The 18,371-nt window shown below is 49.9% G+C and overlaps 1 long non-coding RNA gene across 1 annotated transcript; it reads right to left on the bottom strand.

Moving 5' to 3' along the window:
- Positions 1 to 1,200: 1,200 nt before the first annotated feature.
- Positions 1,201 to 17,155, bottom strand: LOC136171792 (uncharacterized). The gene is made up of 4 exons (XR_010663912.1): positions 17,042 to 17,155; positions 10,425 to 10,677; positions 7,398 to 7,661; positions 1,201 to 1,328 (listed from the first exon to the last, which is right to left on the bottom strand). It is a non-coding gene; the product is annotated as an uncharacterized lncRNA (long non-coding RNA).
- Between the last annotated feature and the right edge of the window lie 1,216 nt (positions 17,156 to 18,371).

Genomic DNA, 18,371 nt, shown 5'->3' with positions numbered 1-18,371 from the left:
TTTACCATTGTTAATAATGATGATGTTGACACCTCACTTAATATGTGTCAGGCTGTGCTAGTGCTTTTCACGAATTTTCATGAATCCTCACATTCTCTGACACGGGCGGGTTTGAAAGACAGGGACGCTGAGTGGGATGAGAAGGGTGGCAGTCCTTTTGGGGCCTAGCCTGAGGATGGCTAAGTCCCTTGGTCTTTCTAGTCAGCAAAAACAAGCGTGGAATATTTTTCAGAAGAAGGTTTGGTTTAAAAAATGAAGGAGGTGTGTAGCTGATTCATTTTTCTATTCAACAGAAACTAACACCGCACTGTAAAACAACTGTACTCCAGCAAAGATTCATTTTAAAAACTGAGGTAAATGAGGAAAATGCAAAAGAAGAGTTTTAAGTGGACTTACTAATATTGATGTCTTCTGCTATGACGTCCAAACTCAGGAGTCAAATTCACTGTGAGCCCTGAGAGGCAGCAAAGATAGGAGAGTCCAGAACAACAGCAAGCCACGCTCCTTACACACACACACACACACACACACACACACACACACACACTCGGGGTGGGGCTGAAACCCACAGATCTTACAATGTCACAAGAGTCTGGCCACCAAGGCCAGATGTCCTGAGAAGCTAATGAGGCTTATACTTAGGGCCTCTAACTTGTACGAGTCCCTTCCAAGATTATGTAATTTTTCAAGGTCATAAATTTTATAACACTTGGAAAGTAAGGTTTTTATACTGTAGTAGGTTTAGACCATTGTCTCCACCCCAGTTTCTCATCTGTCACACCTCCCTTCACATCAGGTGAGGGAACGTGTCTGTGGCATTTGGAGGTGTGACTAAGGGGATTTGAGTTGGGGATATGTCCAGTTGGGTTCACTTTCATATACTCGTTGGTTATGCTGTGGAAATATCCACTTGGGTCATGTGTAATGCATTTGTATCACGTAATGTATTTATTGCTAGCCAGTTTGGTTAGAAATGGCTTTCTTGGGGAACTTGTCCTGCAGGCCGGTGGTTAAGACTCTCTTCGTGGCACAAATTTGATCCCTGGTCAAGGAACTAAGATACCGTATGCCGCTCAGTGTGACCAAATAGAAGAAAGAAATGGCTTTTCTAGAATATTCCCATCACATACTGTGAGGACTCACCTGACACAGTGACAGGTGCAGAGGCAGAACCTTATCACATCCTGCCTCAGAAGTCTGCAGGTGGAGGAACAAGGGTTGAGATGGACGGGGCCAGGAGCCTGTCTGGCAGGCATTCTTCCACAACGACAGATGGTCAGAGCGCGTTGAGATTTTCTGTTGTCTGCAGCTTGTAAAATTTGAGGAGCCTGCTTTAAGAAAAACAATAAAAAATTAGGTACGAAGGAGAATATTTACTGAGACTAAGAAAAAAAATCACAAGTCACAAAGTGTTAAGAAGCTAGCAAATACCACAAACATCACAACGTCCAGAAAAATAATCCAGACCAGCATCTGGATCCGCCCCTGCCAGCACTGCATGTAGGTCTGCCGTTTCTCCTCTGATGGGATGTGAGCAGAGGGACAATAAAGATATTTAACTTCAGCAGGACTTCCCTGGTGGTCTAGTGGCTAAGGCTCAGTGCTCCCCAGGCAAGGGGGCCTGGGTTCCATCCCTGGGTTTCAGCTGTTGAACTAGATCCCACATGCCACAACTAAAGATCCTGCATGCCACAATGAAGACAGACGATCCCGTGGGCCTCAGCTAAGACCTGGTTCACCCAAATTAAAAAAAAAAAACATTAAAAAAACAAACAAGATCTAACTTCAGCTTACCCATCTGGAGCTCCCAGGAGAGAAAGGTGACAATAATAAAATATGAATTTTAGCCATCTTTTGGCACCCTGTGCAGGCCCCTGGGAGTAGACACAGATACTCCTGAAGTTGGCAGCTCAGACGGTTTCCTGAACTGAGGGCTAAGAGCTACAGGCACACTTCCCATGGCCCTGGTCTTTGCCGAGCTCAAATTGAGGGAGCAGAGATCTCCGCAGAGTCAGAAGGCTACTGGGACTGATCCTTATGAACTCCGGAGGACCCCCTTGGGCCAGAGGGAGGCTCTGCAGGAAGACTGGCTCCCACAGTGCAGGGGACACCTCCTAATGTTTACTTGGCACTTCGGTGTTTACTTCACCCTGCTTCCCCAGATGTAGGCCCCGCAACAAGGATTTATGTGAAAGTGGAATTCTTCACGATCTTCCCAGGAGTGGGGGAGGGAGACTGAGAAGAGAGAGAGGCCGAGCGAGTGGGGATGGGAGGTCAACCAAGAGGCCACAGGAGGTGGGAAGGGAGTGGCCCAGCGTGCCGGGAGCTTGGGAGACGGAGGTGTTTGTAGCCCTCACCACAGCTGGGGGTTAGGGGCTGCCCACAGGGACTGAGGGGCTTCCCAGTTGGTAAAGAACTCTCCTGCCAATGCAGGAGATGTAAGAGACACGGGTTCGATCCTTGAGTCTGGAAGATCCCCTAGAGGGGGACATGGCAACCCACTCCAGTGTTCTTGCCTGAAGAATGCCATGAACAGAGGAACCTCGTGGGCTACAGGCCATGGGGTTGCAAAGAATCAGACACCTGATGGGCTACTGGCCATGGGGTCGCAAAGAGTCAGACACGACTGAAAAACTTAGCACATGGCCCAGAGAGACTGAGGGAAGGCACTTTGCTGACCTCCACGCAGGCAGCTGGGGACAGGTTCCAGCAGCCGGGGACAGGTGCTGACGGGGGTCCTAGAGTGACACGGGGCCCCGAAGACACGCGGGCAGGGCATCGACAGCACACGCTGGGCTCCCGCCCCATCTGCCACTGCTAACCCCTCTAGCTGCCTGCTCCTTACTCATGGTTTGCTATCGCAACCAGTCACCATGTACTGATGATTTCAGTGATGCCTCAAAACAGCTCCATGTTACCCCCATGTCGTGGGTGCAGCAACTGAAGCCAGAGAACGCTGCGGTGACCCACCCCAGGCCCTTCGTGCCCACCACCTCAGGCCTCTCCGCCCGTCTGGTTCCTCCCTGAGCCAAGGCACTCTGTCTGGGTTGCTCACCTCTCCTATCCACTGCCTAGCACAGCGTAGGCACAAAATAGGCACCTGGTTCATAAAGGTTCCAGAACCAAGGGCTCGGCCATCTCACTAAATGCCAGGCCTCCAGGGACTGTGCCTCCGGATACGGCACCATGGCGATGCCCCTCAGCGCCAGCCCAGGGATGACAGGGCACCCCTGAAAAAGAGAAAGTGAAGTCGCTCAGTGCCCTGAGCAGAGGCTTGGAGAGTGCCGGCGGGGGGGACGGGCCCCAGCTGGATTCTGGCAGCACCCTCATTCACGTCCTGTAGGAGTGTTTGTGAAATTGCCCTCTAACCATCCTGGTCACCTGGGAGTGACAGCAGCCTATTTGGGGACAGTTTTCAACATGTCCCTCCAGCTCCCACCAAACCACGTAGCATTCTCTGCCAGTATGTGAGTTTTTCACGTCGGGGTGGGAGCTCGCGAGCAGTCTCTGGAATGTGCCCCCAGTGGTCCCAAGGCCCTGCTTGAGAGCTCAGAGGGCTGTGGACAGCCCCATACAGGAAAATAAGGCAGCTGGAGGTGGAGCCACAGCAATTGGATAAAGTATTTAGACGAAACACAAGCCAGAGGAAAAGCACACTGGCCTTTGGAGACTGTCTGAGGCCCTGCCGGGGTTGAGAGGGACGTGTTGCTCCCAGATCTTGGGAGAGCACTGAGGGATACCAAGCCCACCCCATCCGGTCCTGCCTGCCCCTCACCTGGCTCTGTGTCCTGGGTGGGGGACAGTGACCCCGGCACCTGTCTGGACCACCTCTCACTGCTGCAGGAGTGGGGGGGGGTGGTCTGGGCCAGGAGGCAGAGGGAGATGTCACCCTAAAGGGGACCCCGAGCTGGGGAGGGGCCGCAGCCAAGCTGCGCTTGCAGGCCCCCGGGGAGCTCCAGGCCGGTTGCCACCTGCCCTCCCCAACTCAGACTAAATATCCAGCCCTGCGGGTAAGTGAGAAATTCTTGGCCTCAGCCTGCCCAGGCCTCCCTGGCTTCAAATCGCTTTCCTTCATGGAACAGGGGCCTCAGTCTGCCCCCGGCCTGCTCTTCCTGTCCCTCACTCCAGGGGCCCGCGCTGACTGGCAGGCTGGTCCGAGCAGGGAGGGTAGGGGCACTGGGGCCTTGGGAGGCAGCCAGGAGGGGGGGCGGGAGGGCCAGGCAGAGGCTGAGGGCAGACATGGAGTCAGAGACTGAGAGCAAGGGTGAGGCAGGCCGTGAACGGAGACTGGGATGAGAGAGACTGGGCCGGGCGGGGGTGGCGGTGCGCAGAGATAGAGAGCCAGAGGCAGGGAGAGCACAGAGGAGACGGGAAACAGAGACATCCCACGGGGATGCCAGAGAAGGAGAACGGTGCGGGAAGGAGAGACAGAGGACCGGGCCCTAAGCTGGGGCTCCCACGTCTGAGCGCAGCCACGCCCATCACACCTCTGCAGGGAAAGAACCAAGCTCCCCAAGGTGGGCCTGAGGGGCTGGCGCAGTGATGCGCCACCTGCTTCCCGGCTGCACCCTGCTCCTGGTGGACGTGCAACCCCCAGGCCTTTTCTCCAGAGCCACAGTCCACTCCAGACAAACCTCAGCTCTGCATTGGGAGCTGCAAATCCACGCGGATGGCCTGTGGCTCTCGAGTTGTGTGGACTCGAGTCCCGTAGGTTCTGGCAGTGCCACTGTGGAATCAGGCAAGACGGGGAAGATGGTGGAGAAGGGGAGGAGATACACCTCCCTCCCTGGCTCTGAGCTGGAGAGGACTGGGAGTCCGCGCTGAAAGGCTCTGGCAGGTGCCCTGAGACCCCCGGACCTCCCAGGGTGTGACGACGCTGTGGCCAGCTGTCCTCCCCACATCTCGGGGAGCGATGCGTGAGAGCGGAGCCCCCAGCTGTCCAGACTGGCCGGGTCAAAGCGAGAGGCACAATGTTCTTGACAAACAACTCTTAGATGAGAAACAAACAAAAAAAGTTTGAAAAACTAATAAACGGGCTCTGTAAACGAGTCCAGGCCCGAGCCTGGCGTGTCTCCCCTCCCACTACTCTGCCGTGGTAGCTGCCCATCATCTTGCGAGTCTCCTTTCTCTGCTTCTCCCCTCCCTGGGCCCAAGCCCCACCCTCTCTGTAGGAGTTTTTTGATCCAGTCCTACCACTGCCTCTCCTCATTAGTCTATTCATTTAGTCATTCACTCACTCATTTCACCATCCATCCAATAATTCATGTATTTGGGACTTGCCTGGTGGTTCAGTGGTTAAGACTCTGTGCTCCCAGTGCAGTGGGCCTGGGTTCGATCCCCGGTGGGGGTCCCTGGTTAGGGAACTAAGATCCCACACAGGTCTCAGCACAGTCAATAAGTAAATAAATACAAATAATAATTTACGTATTCAACCACTGATTCTTCATTCAGTGTTCCTTGAACAGTCCCCTAGGTTTACAGTCCAGTTGCTGCAGACCAGATGTTTGTATCCCCCCAGAATTCATCTTTTGGAGCCCTAATCCCCAGTTTGATGGCACTTGGAGGTGGGTTTGAGAGGTAGTTACGTTTAGATGAGGTCTTGGAAGTGGGGTAGGGGGGAGGTCTTATGATGGAATCAGTGTCCTTCTAAGAAGAAGAAGAGGCCAGAGCTTGCTCACCCTCTCTGCTGCATGAGGACACAGCAAGAAGTCAGGAAGGTGGCTCTCACCAAACCCTGGAGCTGCTGGCCCTTGGCCCCGACTTCGCTGCCTCCAGGCTGTGAGAAATAGATTTCCATTGCTTGAACCACCCAGTCCACGGAATTTCATTACGGCAGCCCAAGCCGATCAAGACCCCAGTCAGTCAAAGAGGATGATAGAGTGAAAGTTAACACGAGAGGGGTTAGAGGCCAGCACAGGAAATGTCGTAGTCAGGGTATGATGAAGCAGCTTAGACAGCAAATTCCTGAGACTCTTGGAGAAGGGAGATGGAAGTTTTCCCAAAGGAAGTGGAGGTTTGGGTTCCCCTGGTCGGCCCTTAGGATGTAGCTTCTACGAGGACTTGGAGGCAGGAGAGCTCCGATGTCCCCAAGTTGCAGGAAGACCCCGGGATAGATCAGGTGATGTAAAGGGAGGCAGGCTTTTAGGCTGTGAGCCTGTGTGACTCCGGAGGTGGCCGTGGCTCCTTCACCCTGCCCTCCGGGCAAAACTGAAGGCTGGGGATCCAGCCAGACACTCCAAGGTGAGGCTTGGGTGGAAGAGTTTGGGGGATGGAAGGGTCTAGGTGAGCATGAGGGAGGCGCTCCAGCTCTGGAGGGAGGTTGAGGGGAGGCTGATGACTATCCTGGGGCGGGGGTCTCCTGGGGAGGAAGCTGACGCTAGCCGGCCAGAAGTGGGAAGTGGGGTGGTGTGTGTGTGTGTGTGTGTGTGTGTGTGTGTGTGTGTGTGTGTGTGTGTGTATGTGTGTGTGTGTGTGTGTGTGTGTGTGTGTGTGTGTGTGTGTGTGTGTGTGTGTGTGTGTGTGTGTCGGGGTGGTGGTAGTGGTTTACACCTGGGGACGAGGCAGGAGATGAAGACATGCTCAGAAGAGCAGAGGCTCAGAACAGCGTCCAGCTTTCTACTTAAGCATCAACTTTCTCAGGACTGAAGTAAACTCAGGACTTCCTCAGTAATGAGCAGTAAAAGAGAATGTGTTGGCTGCCTGCCTGAAAAGTGGAGAACAGGACAGACCTACGGTCCATTCTCAACACCATCTGGACTTGGTTTCCCTCCACTCTTGGCTCCACCCTCAGCTGCAGTGGCTTATTCTCAGGCCAAGTCCTCTGCCCCACGGCTCTTTGCTCACAGGTTCTAACCATTAGGAGCCTCAGTGCAAAAGGCTCTCCGGTGCCGAGGGGATGTATCCTGGCCTCAACTAATCCCTGTGGCTAAGGCATAATGCTTTGATTGGCTAAGATCTCCATCCCATGACACCACGAGGAAAATTACTTTCACCAGAAAAGTGTGAATGGTTTTGAAACACAGCTGTTCTCATTGGCCCACTACTGTCTTAAAAAAGCATTGCAATCTTTAGGTTGGGTTAGACTATTTTTACTCCAGGAGAATGTAAGCTCCAGGAGAACAGAGACTGGTAACATTGCTCGGTGATGGAAACACAGCTCAATAGTGCAGGCTACAATGTCCAGTGAATAACTGCTGAGTGAATTCAGCAGGCTTAGTTATTTGTTGGAAACCCCAGACCACTGGCTAGTGATTATTCACTGCTCAGTGTACCTTAGACTGTTCTAAGCAGTTTAAACATTTAAAGTTATTTAGCCAGTACGCAATTCCATGGCAAGTTACTGTTATCACCTGATGGGGAAATAGAGGCACAGGGAAGCTACAAAGCAAGAAGCAGACCTAGGGTTCTGATCCAGGCATCTGGCTCCAGCCTGCGTGTTCGTAAGCACTACCTCATATAGCTCAGCAGATGTGGAAAGTCCATATGTTGGATTTTTAGGGCAGATGAATTTCCCAGACTTTAATTTCTATGGATACTGCTTCTTTTATCTTTAGGTTAAGAGTTCCTCCAGCTTTCCTCGACTCTCAAAGGGGAGTAGAAGTAAGTGATTCGTGAAACCTGGGAACAGCTCCTGTGGTTCCTCCCGGCTGCTCTGTGGTCACCTAAATGGAAAGAAATCCAACAAAGAGAGGATGTCAGTCTACCAGTAAATACAGCCGATTCACTTCGCGTTACAGCTGAAACTAACACAACCTTGTAAAGCAACTATACGCCAATAAAAAATGAATTGGATACAGCTTCCTAGTTGGGGAATCGCAGAGGGGCTGAGTCTCTATACATAAACCTTCTTTTTCATTCTATCAGTCATTCAAAAATATTTACTGAATCAAATGAGACGGGAACATCTCATGGTACTAGAAAAGAGGGAAGTCTCTGGGAAAGGATGGGGCATGGCAGAACAAGAAGCCAACTTGTGGGAGCTTCCAGTGGGTGGAGCAATGTGAACAACAAAAGAAAATAGCTGAATTGTAACCCATAGAATAAAATGAGTAGCCATGAGTCCCAACTGAAGTCTAAAAAATATTGGGAAAAAAAATGAGGAAGAAGGAACAGCTCTTTTTTTTTAATGGAAGAATTCCAATAAATATAGAAGTAATGAAGGAAATACAAAATTACCATTGGGCAAACACAATAGTAATAATCATTGGCAAGATCCACCAGTGATGGATGCTGTAATCAGTGGGAAAAAGTTTGAGGAGAATCAGGATATTTGCATAGTTTCAAAAATTCTCCCCCTACCAAGAAACTTACTAACTACAAAGGGAAGGAGAACAGTAATTTTACAGTAGTGGAACCCAGTGGAGAAACCCAGCAAATATAAGCTTAACCAAGTGATCAAGTTTAATGTCATCAGTAATAGACATGTTCTCATATGGTGAGGAGGATCCAGCATTGCTTCCATGGTATTTTTACCCAAAATGCATGACCTCAATCACAGGAAAACATCAGACCTACTCAAGCTGAGAGACAGACTAAAAAAATAACTGAGAGGCACTCAGTGAAAGAGTCAAGGTCATGAAAAACAAGAACAGACTAAAGAACTATCACAGATTAGAGGAGACGGAAGAAGCCCAACAGCTAAATGCCACTAAGGGTCCTAGAAGAGAAAGACATTAGGGGACAAGCTGATGAATTTAGAAAGGGTCTGTGGTTCTGTTAATGGTCTCATAACTCTGTTAGTTCACCCATGTTACTTTGGTCATTGTGCCATAGCTACATAAACTGTGACCACTAGGGGAAGCCTGAAAAGGCATGTGTGAATATCACATTAATTTTGCAACTTCTTTGCAACTTTTCTCTAAGTATAAGTCATTTCAAAACAGGAAGTTAAAATGTATATTTTTTGAGCACCTACTTACTGCTGAACACCAGGGATACAAAAACTTGTACAAAGCCAGCTCTGCTGGGGACAAATCCTGTTTCCAAGGAGCAGAGTTTCTCAAACTTTGATGTGCAGTCAGATCCCTGGGGACTTTGTTAGTAAGCACATTCTGCTCCAGTGTATCCGTGGCTAGAGTCTGCATGCCTAACGAGCTCCCAGGGGATGCTGTTGCTCCTGGTTTATGGACCACACTTAGGGTGACAACGACTGGAAGTGTTAACAGGAGAGCAAAACATACATACACCGGGCCACAAACGAAAGCCAGAGAGTGCGCTGTGTGGTGAGACCTGGAGGGCGCACAGACGGGAGTCATCGGCTTCTCATGTGGGTTCCTGCTCAGAGAAGGAGCCTCCAGACCATTCACTCCAGGCTATTCACTCCATCTGGCCTCAGCATGTTGCTCAGAAGTGTTGGCCACTTCTTTCCAGGCTGCCTTAGGCTGCAGCCTTTCTGAGCCTGCCCAGGTTGGAGTTCAGTGAGAAGGGACAGGTGTGGCTCTACTGACGCACTCAGAAATTCCATCAGGTCTGCGAGAGCCAGGCCTGGACCTGGGGTTGCACACATGTTCCTGTTCAGACCTCTGTTGGCCGCACCGGCCTCACTTTCCCTGGAGCCATCCCCTTAACCAGCTCCTCGGCAAGGAAGCACTGTGGGGCCGCCTGGATTAAATTCCACCCCTGTGCCTGCCCCAGCCCCACCACCTCTAGGGCTTAGGTGTGAAGTTTGAGCTTCTCCCTAAGGCTTCTGTGAAATCCTACAGGCATGTAGGTCCACAGGCCCTTCTGCATTCATACCTCCCAGGGCAACCCAACCACAGTCCTGGCAAAATAAAACCACTTCCTCAAAGCACACCAGTGGTCAGTGTGGAGATGATCATGGCAGGGGTGATGATCAGTCAATCTCACTCTGGCCAACCCTCTGCCAAACCTCCTAGGGGATCTGTTGCCAGCCTTTCTCTCCATCCTGATGCTAGACGCTCCAGGAGGACCTGACAGGTTCCTGCTTGTGCTCCGAGTCCTTTCTTAAACACTCAAGTTTTCCAAATGACACTACTTCAGAGGGGAAGCAGTCCCTTGTGTTCTAAGGATGGGGGACTTCCTGATGTCCCATTTTGGGGTCCCATGAGACTTCAGGGATCACCATTCAGCCTAAAACATGTCTCTCTCTCTCTTTTGAATTGAAGTAAAGTTAATTTGCAATGTTGTATTAGTTTCTGGTATACAGCAAAGTGATCCAGTTACATATACACATACACATAGAAATATATAATATATATTCTTTTTCATATTCTTTTCCATTATAGTTTATTACAACATACTGGCTATAGTTCCCTATGCTATATAGTAGGACCTTGTTGTTTATATATGTCAAACATGGTAGTTTGTATCTGCCAATCCCAAACTCTTAATTTACACCCCACCCCTTCCCCCTTTAATACCAAAATTTTGTTTTCTAAAACATGTCTCTCTTTTGCTTTACCCACCTTGTCCTTTCTCCAGGGTCGCATAGAGCCCACAGCCTCCAGAAAACTTTCTCTGACCACCTCAGCACACAATGACATCTCCCTTCTCTCCCCTGTAATATAGTCTTATTGTCGGATGCATCATCAGAGGTATAGAGTTTAGAGGTTTTCCCGGCAGGTTCTGAATGTAGCCATCTGGATTCAGATCTCAGCCCTGCCATTTGGGAGTTGTGTGACTTTGTTACTTAATATTTCCAGGTCTTGGTTTCATCATCTGTAAAAGGGAAATGAAAATAATTCCTATCTCATTGAGTTGTTAGGAAGATTAAAAAGATATAATGTATGTAAGCGACCCAGACTGCAACCTGGCGTGCAGTAATTACTCAGTAAACATTACTCATTGATAGCTATTGGTATCAGCTGTTCAATCAGTGCGTGTGTGCGTGCCAGGTCGCTTCACTCATGTCTGACTCTTTGCAGCCCTATGGACTGTAGCCTGCCAGGCTCCCCGTCCATGGGATTCTCCAGGCAAAAATACTGGAGTGGGTTGCCAAGCCCTCCTCTAGGGGATCTTCCAGACTCAAGGATCAAACCCACGTCTCTTACATCTCCTGCATTGGCAGGCGGGTTCTTTATCACCTGGGAAGCCCATTCAATCAGTACCTAATTTTATATTGTTTTATATCGAGTGATTTTGGGTTGTGATCACAGGAAGCATTCTCTCAATAATGATAATCACAACAACAATATATCTAATGATTATGTGCCCAGTACTGGGTTAAAATCTTCACTCACAGTATCTCCAGACTTCAGGAAACATTGGTCCAACCATTAACCGATGAAACATTGTGGAAACCATAACGTGTCATGAGGGTAATTTGAAATGAAAGACAAGTACAAAAGTTTCAACATATTGGCTTGTTTTTGTCTCTGCTTTGTTTTGTTTTGGTCGACATAAGTTGGCACTAGAAAACAGAGAAATGAAAGGCACAGACTTGCCAAGGTTCTTCCATCCTTGTCCAGGAGGAAAAGTATTATAATTCTTTCCTGAGCATGTGTTGCAAATCGATCAGAGGGAACAGTGGGGTCAACCTGCAACCCTTCAGTGTAGAGTTGGGTAGCTTTGTCAAACACCTTCATGAGACCTAAATGAGGCCTGTTAGCTGAGAGAGTCATGCCCACCACATTCACCTTCTATGTCTAGGTGGTTAAGTGCAAAGTCTTGTTCGGCTCCCAGTTCCGATGCTTATAAGCTGTGTAACATAGACAAGTTGCTTAACCTCTCTGAGCATCTGTTTCCATATTTGTGGAACATGGATAATAATAATTGTCTCATCGGTTGCCCTTAAGGATAAAAGAAAATAACATATATCAAGAGCATAGTATAGTGTCGGACACTTGGCACAACTAATAGCTGTCATTACTTTCCTTATCTTGGAACGTGAAAACTGCTTTATAAACTCCTCTCTTCCCAGATTCTTGGCTTTTTATATTTTAATTTTGTTCTCTTTTCAAGTTTTCTAGATAAGCTCCTTTTAAAAAATTCTAGCCATGTCTTGGCTGAACTTTGGGAAAATGAACATGTCTAGCCCTAGAACAATGGTTGAGGGCTGCCCTTTGAGCCTAGTCAGCATGGTGGCAGCTAGAACCTGGGGAAACTGAGGCAGGTGGTGATGGGAAGATGAGAAGCTGGCTACTTGGGTTGGTGGGGGACCATTTCAGATTCTGTTCTCTTCTCTCATGGGGATGTGAATCTATAGTCTTGCCTCCCCAACAAATGAGAAGCCCCTTTGTGTAAAATTCTTAAATACTCATGCCTCCGTCTCTCCATCCATAAAATGGGAGTCAATGACCTAGGGCTGTTATGGGGATTCAATGAGATAATACACATAAGTGCTTTACCACAAAGCCTGGCAAATAGTATGTACTCAAAAATATTTGCTTTTCCTCTTTTACAGAGTGGTGATGCTGAGCATCGCTGGGCATAGAGTGAGGCCCCCCACGTCGTGGCTTCCATTTCCGGTGCCGTCTGCCTTGATTCCCTGCAGTTCAGTCGCTCACACCCTCAGCCTTGTTGGTCCAGCGGGGAGGTGATGTTGAAAGCAGGTGATGCTGTCTGTTCGGGCACTCTGAACTGTTTCTGGACCTTATGTCAGCAGTGTTAAGGGAGCCAGGTTACAGCCACACTTAATGAGGAAAACAGGAGCTCAGTGCCTGCCAGAGGGCAACAGAGCAGAGAACACCAGCCCTTCCTCTGGGGGAGACGCTGTCTGCCCGGGCTCTTGGCCGGGCTGTGCTGTGAGGTCTGGCTTCCCTCTTTCTCTTTTCTTTTCCCGACCTCAGGCCCTCACCAGCCACCATCCAGTCCAGCCTCTCTAGCTTGGAGATGGGGTTTAAAACCATGGCTAACTAAATGATCGCTGAGGTCTTTCCCTTGTTTTCTCATTAAGTCATTCCTACAGTCCAATGAGGTAGGTCTCACTATTATTGTTATTTTTTAATTAACTCTGCCTACTGGACACCACCTCTTGGAAGGTTCCACTAGCATGTCATAGTCTAGAAGTATTCATCCCATTTTTACGAAAGGGAAAGTGGAGTCTCAGAGAGGTGATTGTGATCCTTGCTGCAGATCCCACAGCTAAAACGGCGAGCAGCAAAGACGTGAAGTCAGGCCTCTGACACCTGCTCTCTCATGTCCTTAAATCCGCCCTCCCCTGACGGCAGATGGCAGGATGACAGAAGTCTGATGCTCACAGAACAGGAGGGAGAAGGTTGATGTGGCCCAGTTCCGCCACATGTGGGTGAGTGCTTAGCCACTCAGTCATGTCCGACTCTTTGCGACCCCATGGACTGCAGCCCACCAGGCTCCTCTGTCCATGGAATTTTCCAGGCAAGAATACTGGAGTGGGCTGCCATGCCCTCCTCCAGAGGATCTTCCTGACCCAGGGATCGAACCCAGGTCTCCCACAGTTCTGCCATACGCCAGCCTTGGCTGATGAAACCACCTTCTAGGCCCAAGAGACCTCTCTTCATGGCTTCTACGGATCCAGCCTGGGTTCAACTGTGTCCGCCTCCCCCTTCACCTTCAGAACCTTCTCACCGGCCTGACCTGCTTGTCCTTTCTCCCCTCGCAGGGCTGCAGAGGGTTCGGCCATGCCTGTATGCTTGGGCCCTGCTGGGGGCTTGGGGTACTGCTGCTGTCTCCAGGCTGGTGGTTGCCTTTGGCACCTGTCCCAGGAATTGCAAAGGTCAGCAAGGGTCTCAGAGAGGCCAGACTCTGGGGTTAATTAGATGAGGACAAACCAGATTGGGGCAGGAAAACTGCCCCACTTCGGCTCAGATCCCAGACGTGCACCCCATTTCCCATCACCAGGTTCTACTTCTACTTCCTCTCAGGCCCCTCCTCCCCAACCCTTTTCCCCTTGCAGCTCTCCTCCAAGAGCCAGCTGACTGCTTTCTTCTCTACCCCGTCTTCGATGGTAGCTGCCTTCCAGCCCGGAAGAGTGACTGTACATGTCAGGAGGCGCCTCTGTTCCCCATGGCTTGGGAAAATACCCCACAACTGACCCTGACCCTCGGGTGAAGAGGAATGTTGAGGCCGGAGCTTGAGCAGGCTCTGCCATCCTGGCCAGTGGCCTTCCCCTGACTGCAGATGAGTGATGGGGAAGGTTCTGGGAGGGGCGGGTCAGGGACTCTGGCAGCAAGCACAGGGGGAATCTTCTGAGGGCCCCAGGGGCAGGCAAGGGACAAGATCCCATTCTTGGAGCCCATTCCTCATGCCAGATGCTGGACTGGCTCCTGAGGCTTCTTCTTGAAGCAGTGAGACGTGCAGTGTTCTGGGAGCCTGTCCCTAGATCGCACCCGGCCAGCCTTCTCTCCAGGGAGGCTGGGATAGGTGCCCAGAGTTAAGAGAGAGGATACTGGGGGAGTGGATGACTGTCGAGACTCAACTCTTCTCATCTGAAAAATGCCAAGTAGAGCTGGATTAGTGGTTTCCAAACTGTTTCTGATAAGTTACATAGTTCCTCTGAGATGCCTTGGAGGCTATGGGGCAAGGGGATGAGTGTGTGTTGGGGGAGAGGGAATTGTGGGGGGAGCTTTTCAGCTGGAGTGGCTCCCCAGTTTCAATGTCATCACTGAGTTGGCCCATGAGGCCCTGGTGGTCTGGTGCCTACATCCCTTCATCTTCATCTGAGCTACCCTGCTTACCTGGCTCCACCACAATGATCTACAACTTCCTCCAACACAAGTGTTTTCTTGCCTCTGGGATTTTTCTTGTAATGTGTCTTGTCTGGACCATCTTCCCTCTAGCTCTTTGCTTATGTCCTACTTTTTTGGGGAGGCCTTCCCCAATATCTCTCAACTCGGTGATAGGTCACCTAGCTGCATACACCTTTTTCATAGCTCTACTTCAATTGTAACTCATTATTGATCTACTTACCCAATTATTTGTTCAATGTCTGCCTCCCCCACTAGACTGTAAACTCACGAGGTTTGTGAGGGTTGGGTCTGTGTCACTCCTGCTGAGTCCCAGAGCACAGCACCTAGCACGCAGTAGCCACTCAGTAAGTATTTGCTGAATGCTGAAATACTGCACAAAGGTTCTTGCTACTTTTTGAAAAAGTTCGAGAAGCACAGACCTACAGTCTCTAGGCCCTGTCCAGTTTTGATTTACATATTTAAAACTTAGGTGCTGTTACTTTCACCACCAAAACACAATATTTAATGGGCTCTTCCCATTAGAAACTTACCTGGCTTTTTCTGAACTTCCAGGGTACTCAGAAGGGAATGATGCAGACAGTAATGGGAAGAAAAACAAAGGAATCCCAAGAAAGGCAAGGTAAGAGCCACCCCTTCCCCTAAAACCAACACTGGTGAAGCAGGTGGGGGTGGGGAGGGCTGCCAGGTACAGAACCCAGTATTGAGTCCCAGGGCACACCTGTCCCATGTTCATCAAGCTGCCTGATGGGGTAAGGATGGGTCACCGCTCAAGCCATAATGACCACAGCTCTCAGGCCAGCTGTTTGCTTGCCTTTGAATTGGTGTCTGACCCTATGCTGTCCCCAGCCTGTTCCAAGCAGTTGGGGAGACTTCCAAGCATGTCTTTTGCAGGCCAGATGTGTGTCCACTGGCTGTGAATTCTTGCATGGAGAACAGGTGGGTGGTAATGATTCTAGCAGGAGAGCCAAGCGTGACTGGAAGCTAAGGAGACAATTCTATCAGGCTGTCAAGAACAGAAAAATAGTGTTCTTTCGCTGAGCTTGCTTTTACAGGGGGGAGAAGGAGATGGGATCCAGGGCTGGAGAAAGACCCTTGGCCCCCATGGCAGATTCTGGAGTCTCCTGCAATTTCCCATACCCCACCCCACTCATCTCCCTCCTCTCTAAATCGACATGCCATGTGTAGTGAACATCTGTTGTATGAATATGCCCAGCACTCCTTCTCCTTCCTTGGATAACGGAAACTCAATTTTCCTTTGGGGAACTCTGCCTTGCCAATTCCAGGCATTCCTAGTGAGGCTGTCAGCCATGGGGACGCTCCCCACCATCCACCTCAAAGGGTGAGCACAGAATCCCAGACACATCCAACAAACTTTCTCCTAGGGAATTGGAATCTGGGATGGAGTCACTACTGACCACAGAAGGCAACTGGCTTAGAGCCACCCTGGCTTCTATAGCTGCCCTGGTCCCTGGCTTCCCAGGCCTGGTTGTTGAACACCTCCTTCAGAACCCTGTGTTTTTAGAATAAACTCTACCCGCCCCACCCCCCCAAAGTTTACTGGAGTCGGCCCCCAGAACTTACAGTCAAAGCTGATGTGTAGCCCATATGCTTGTATCCCCTGTTTTCTAGCCTCTCCCCTTCCTCTTGATCCACCGGCAGACCCATTTTCACTTTCCACACCCTGAAAACCTTAATATTTCCAAACCATTTCTCGTATCCAGGTCTGCTCTCAGGAAAGAGTCTACACCCATCATTACACTTCAGAGTGAATGAAAACACTGTCTTGTTCTTCTAGGGGAAGATGGATTTCCAGCTCTGTGTCTAAATATTCACTGAGTGCCTTTGTCTCTTGTTTCAGGAATGATAGGTACTCATGAAGAGGTGGGAGAGATATTTTGGGGACAGAGTGGGCCTTCCCTCAACACCCTGAAATGGGTCCTGACCACTCCCCACCCCACACTCATCACTTGCATGCAGTGGGAATGGCTTTCTCCTGCAGTTGCTTACATCTTGATAATTGTGAAGCTGCTCTGATACTTGTTAAATTTCTTTCCCACTGCAGCTACCTGCTTCAAGCTGTAAGATCTTAATTCAGTGCACTGAGCATTTACAGTGTGCAAGACCCTCAACCATTCGTATCCAGGATACAAAAGTGCTTAGTTGGTGTTCGAGGTCTTGTTGAGCAGACTCTACCCCACCATGTCGCCTATATGAGCTGAGTGCTGCTAGAGAGCTGAGTCAATTGCCTTGGGACCACAAAGAGAGAGGGCAGCAGAGAGGAGAGGCCCATCATCTAATCCACCCAGTTTTTCTTTCTTGGTTTGTGTACAAATAGGGATTCTTTGGTTGCAAGCAACAATAAAGACTCTGACTAATTTGTACCTTAAAAAAAAAAAAAAAAAAAAGAATAAACTTACCAGAAAGATTTTAGGAGTAAACAGAATAGAAGAACTGAACAGGTAAGTATCGAAAAGGTCAGGAATTCAGGCAGCAACACAGTTCTCAGGCTCAGAAACTCCTTTGGTGTATGTCTGTTTGGGGAGCTGAGATTGAGTGTTCCAGTTAATAAAGTGTTGGTCTCTGGGTCAAATCATGGGAGAGAATCTGATTGGCCAGTTTGGGTCATGTGCCACATGGCCGGTATTGTGATTGGCTGCCCCATCAGAATGATCTATAGAAGGTGGAAGGACAGTTACCTAAAGGAAAATGGATGCTGATACCAGAATAAGAGAGAAGGGATGCTGGGTAGAGGGAACGATGAAGCTCTCCTTAGTCACAGACTAGAAGGTGATTGATACCTTCTCTGCTGGATCCACCTTTTGACTTGGATTGTTCCCATGGCAACCACAGACTGAGCAAAAGGCTGTATAACCAATGAAAATCACCTTGCACAGAGCAGATGCAGTGTCTTCATGTTGCAGGTGGATAAACTGAGGTCCAGAGACAGGAGACGCTTCGATTGTAATCTGCAGCCAGTGCTGAACGAGGAGCACACAGAAAGTCAGACTGGACCCCTAGGCTTCTGCCTCTGGTTGAAATTTTCCACGCCAGCAACGGAGTAGGGGTGAAGGTCCCTCTGGATGCCACTGGGAAGGGTCCTAGGGTCCTGTATGGGAAAGACTAAGGTGGATGCTCCATGAGTATTTGTCCAACTACCATGGCCCCACCCTTGTGTTAGGAGGCAAAGTGGGCTCCCCCACTTCAAAATTGCATGCATACTTAGTTGTTCAGTCACGTCTGACTCTTGGCGACCCCATGGACTGTAGCTCATCAGGCTCCTCTATCCATGGGATTTTCCAGGCAAGAATACTGAAGTGGGTTGTCATTTCCTCCTCCAGGGGATCTTCCTGACCTAGGGATTGAACCCGTGTCTCTTGCATTCCCTGCATTGACAGGAGGATCCTTTACCACTGAGCCACCTGGAAAGCCTGTGTCCAGGGTTCAAACAAACATACCAGCGTCGAGTCCCCATATCCTAGATCCCTGCAGGCGGGACCTGTCTGGGGCTATGTCCAGCTTCTGGCTTTGGTGAGGCTTTCTGAGCTGGCCTTGGGGTCCCCAAAGTGACCCTTCATCCAGGGCCTCTAGACAGTCCACTGCAGAGAATGCCAGGCTCAGGCCTCTGTCCTGGCCTTGCCCCTCTCTGCTCGGCCTCGCCAGGTCCCTGCAGACCCAGACAAGGCCCGTCCCCCTTGGTGTTTACAGTCTGTGAATACTTGTGGCCATTTCTGCCGCCCCGGCAGGACT

This window comes from Muntiacus reevesi, chromosome 7, assembly GCF_963930625.1.
Source record: "Muntiacus reevesi chromosome 7, mMunRee1.1, whole genome shotgun sequence".
NCBI classification, from domain to species: Eukaryota; Metazoa; Chordata; class Mammalia; order Artiodactyla; family Cervidae; genus Muntiacus; species Muntiacus reevesi.
This window is presented reverse-complemented; position numbering and strand designations above follow the sequence as displayed.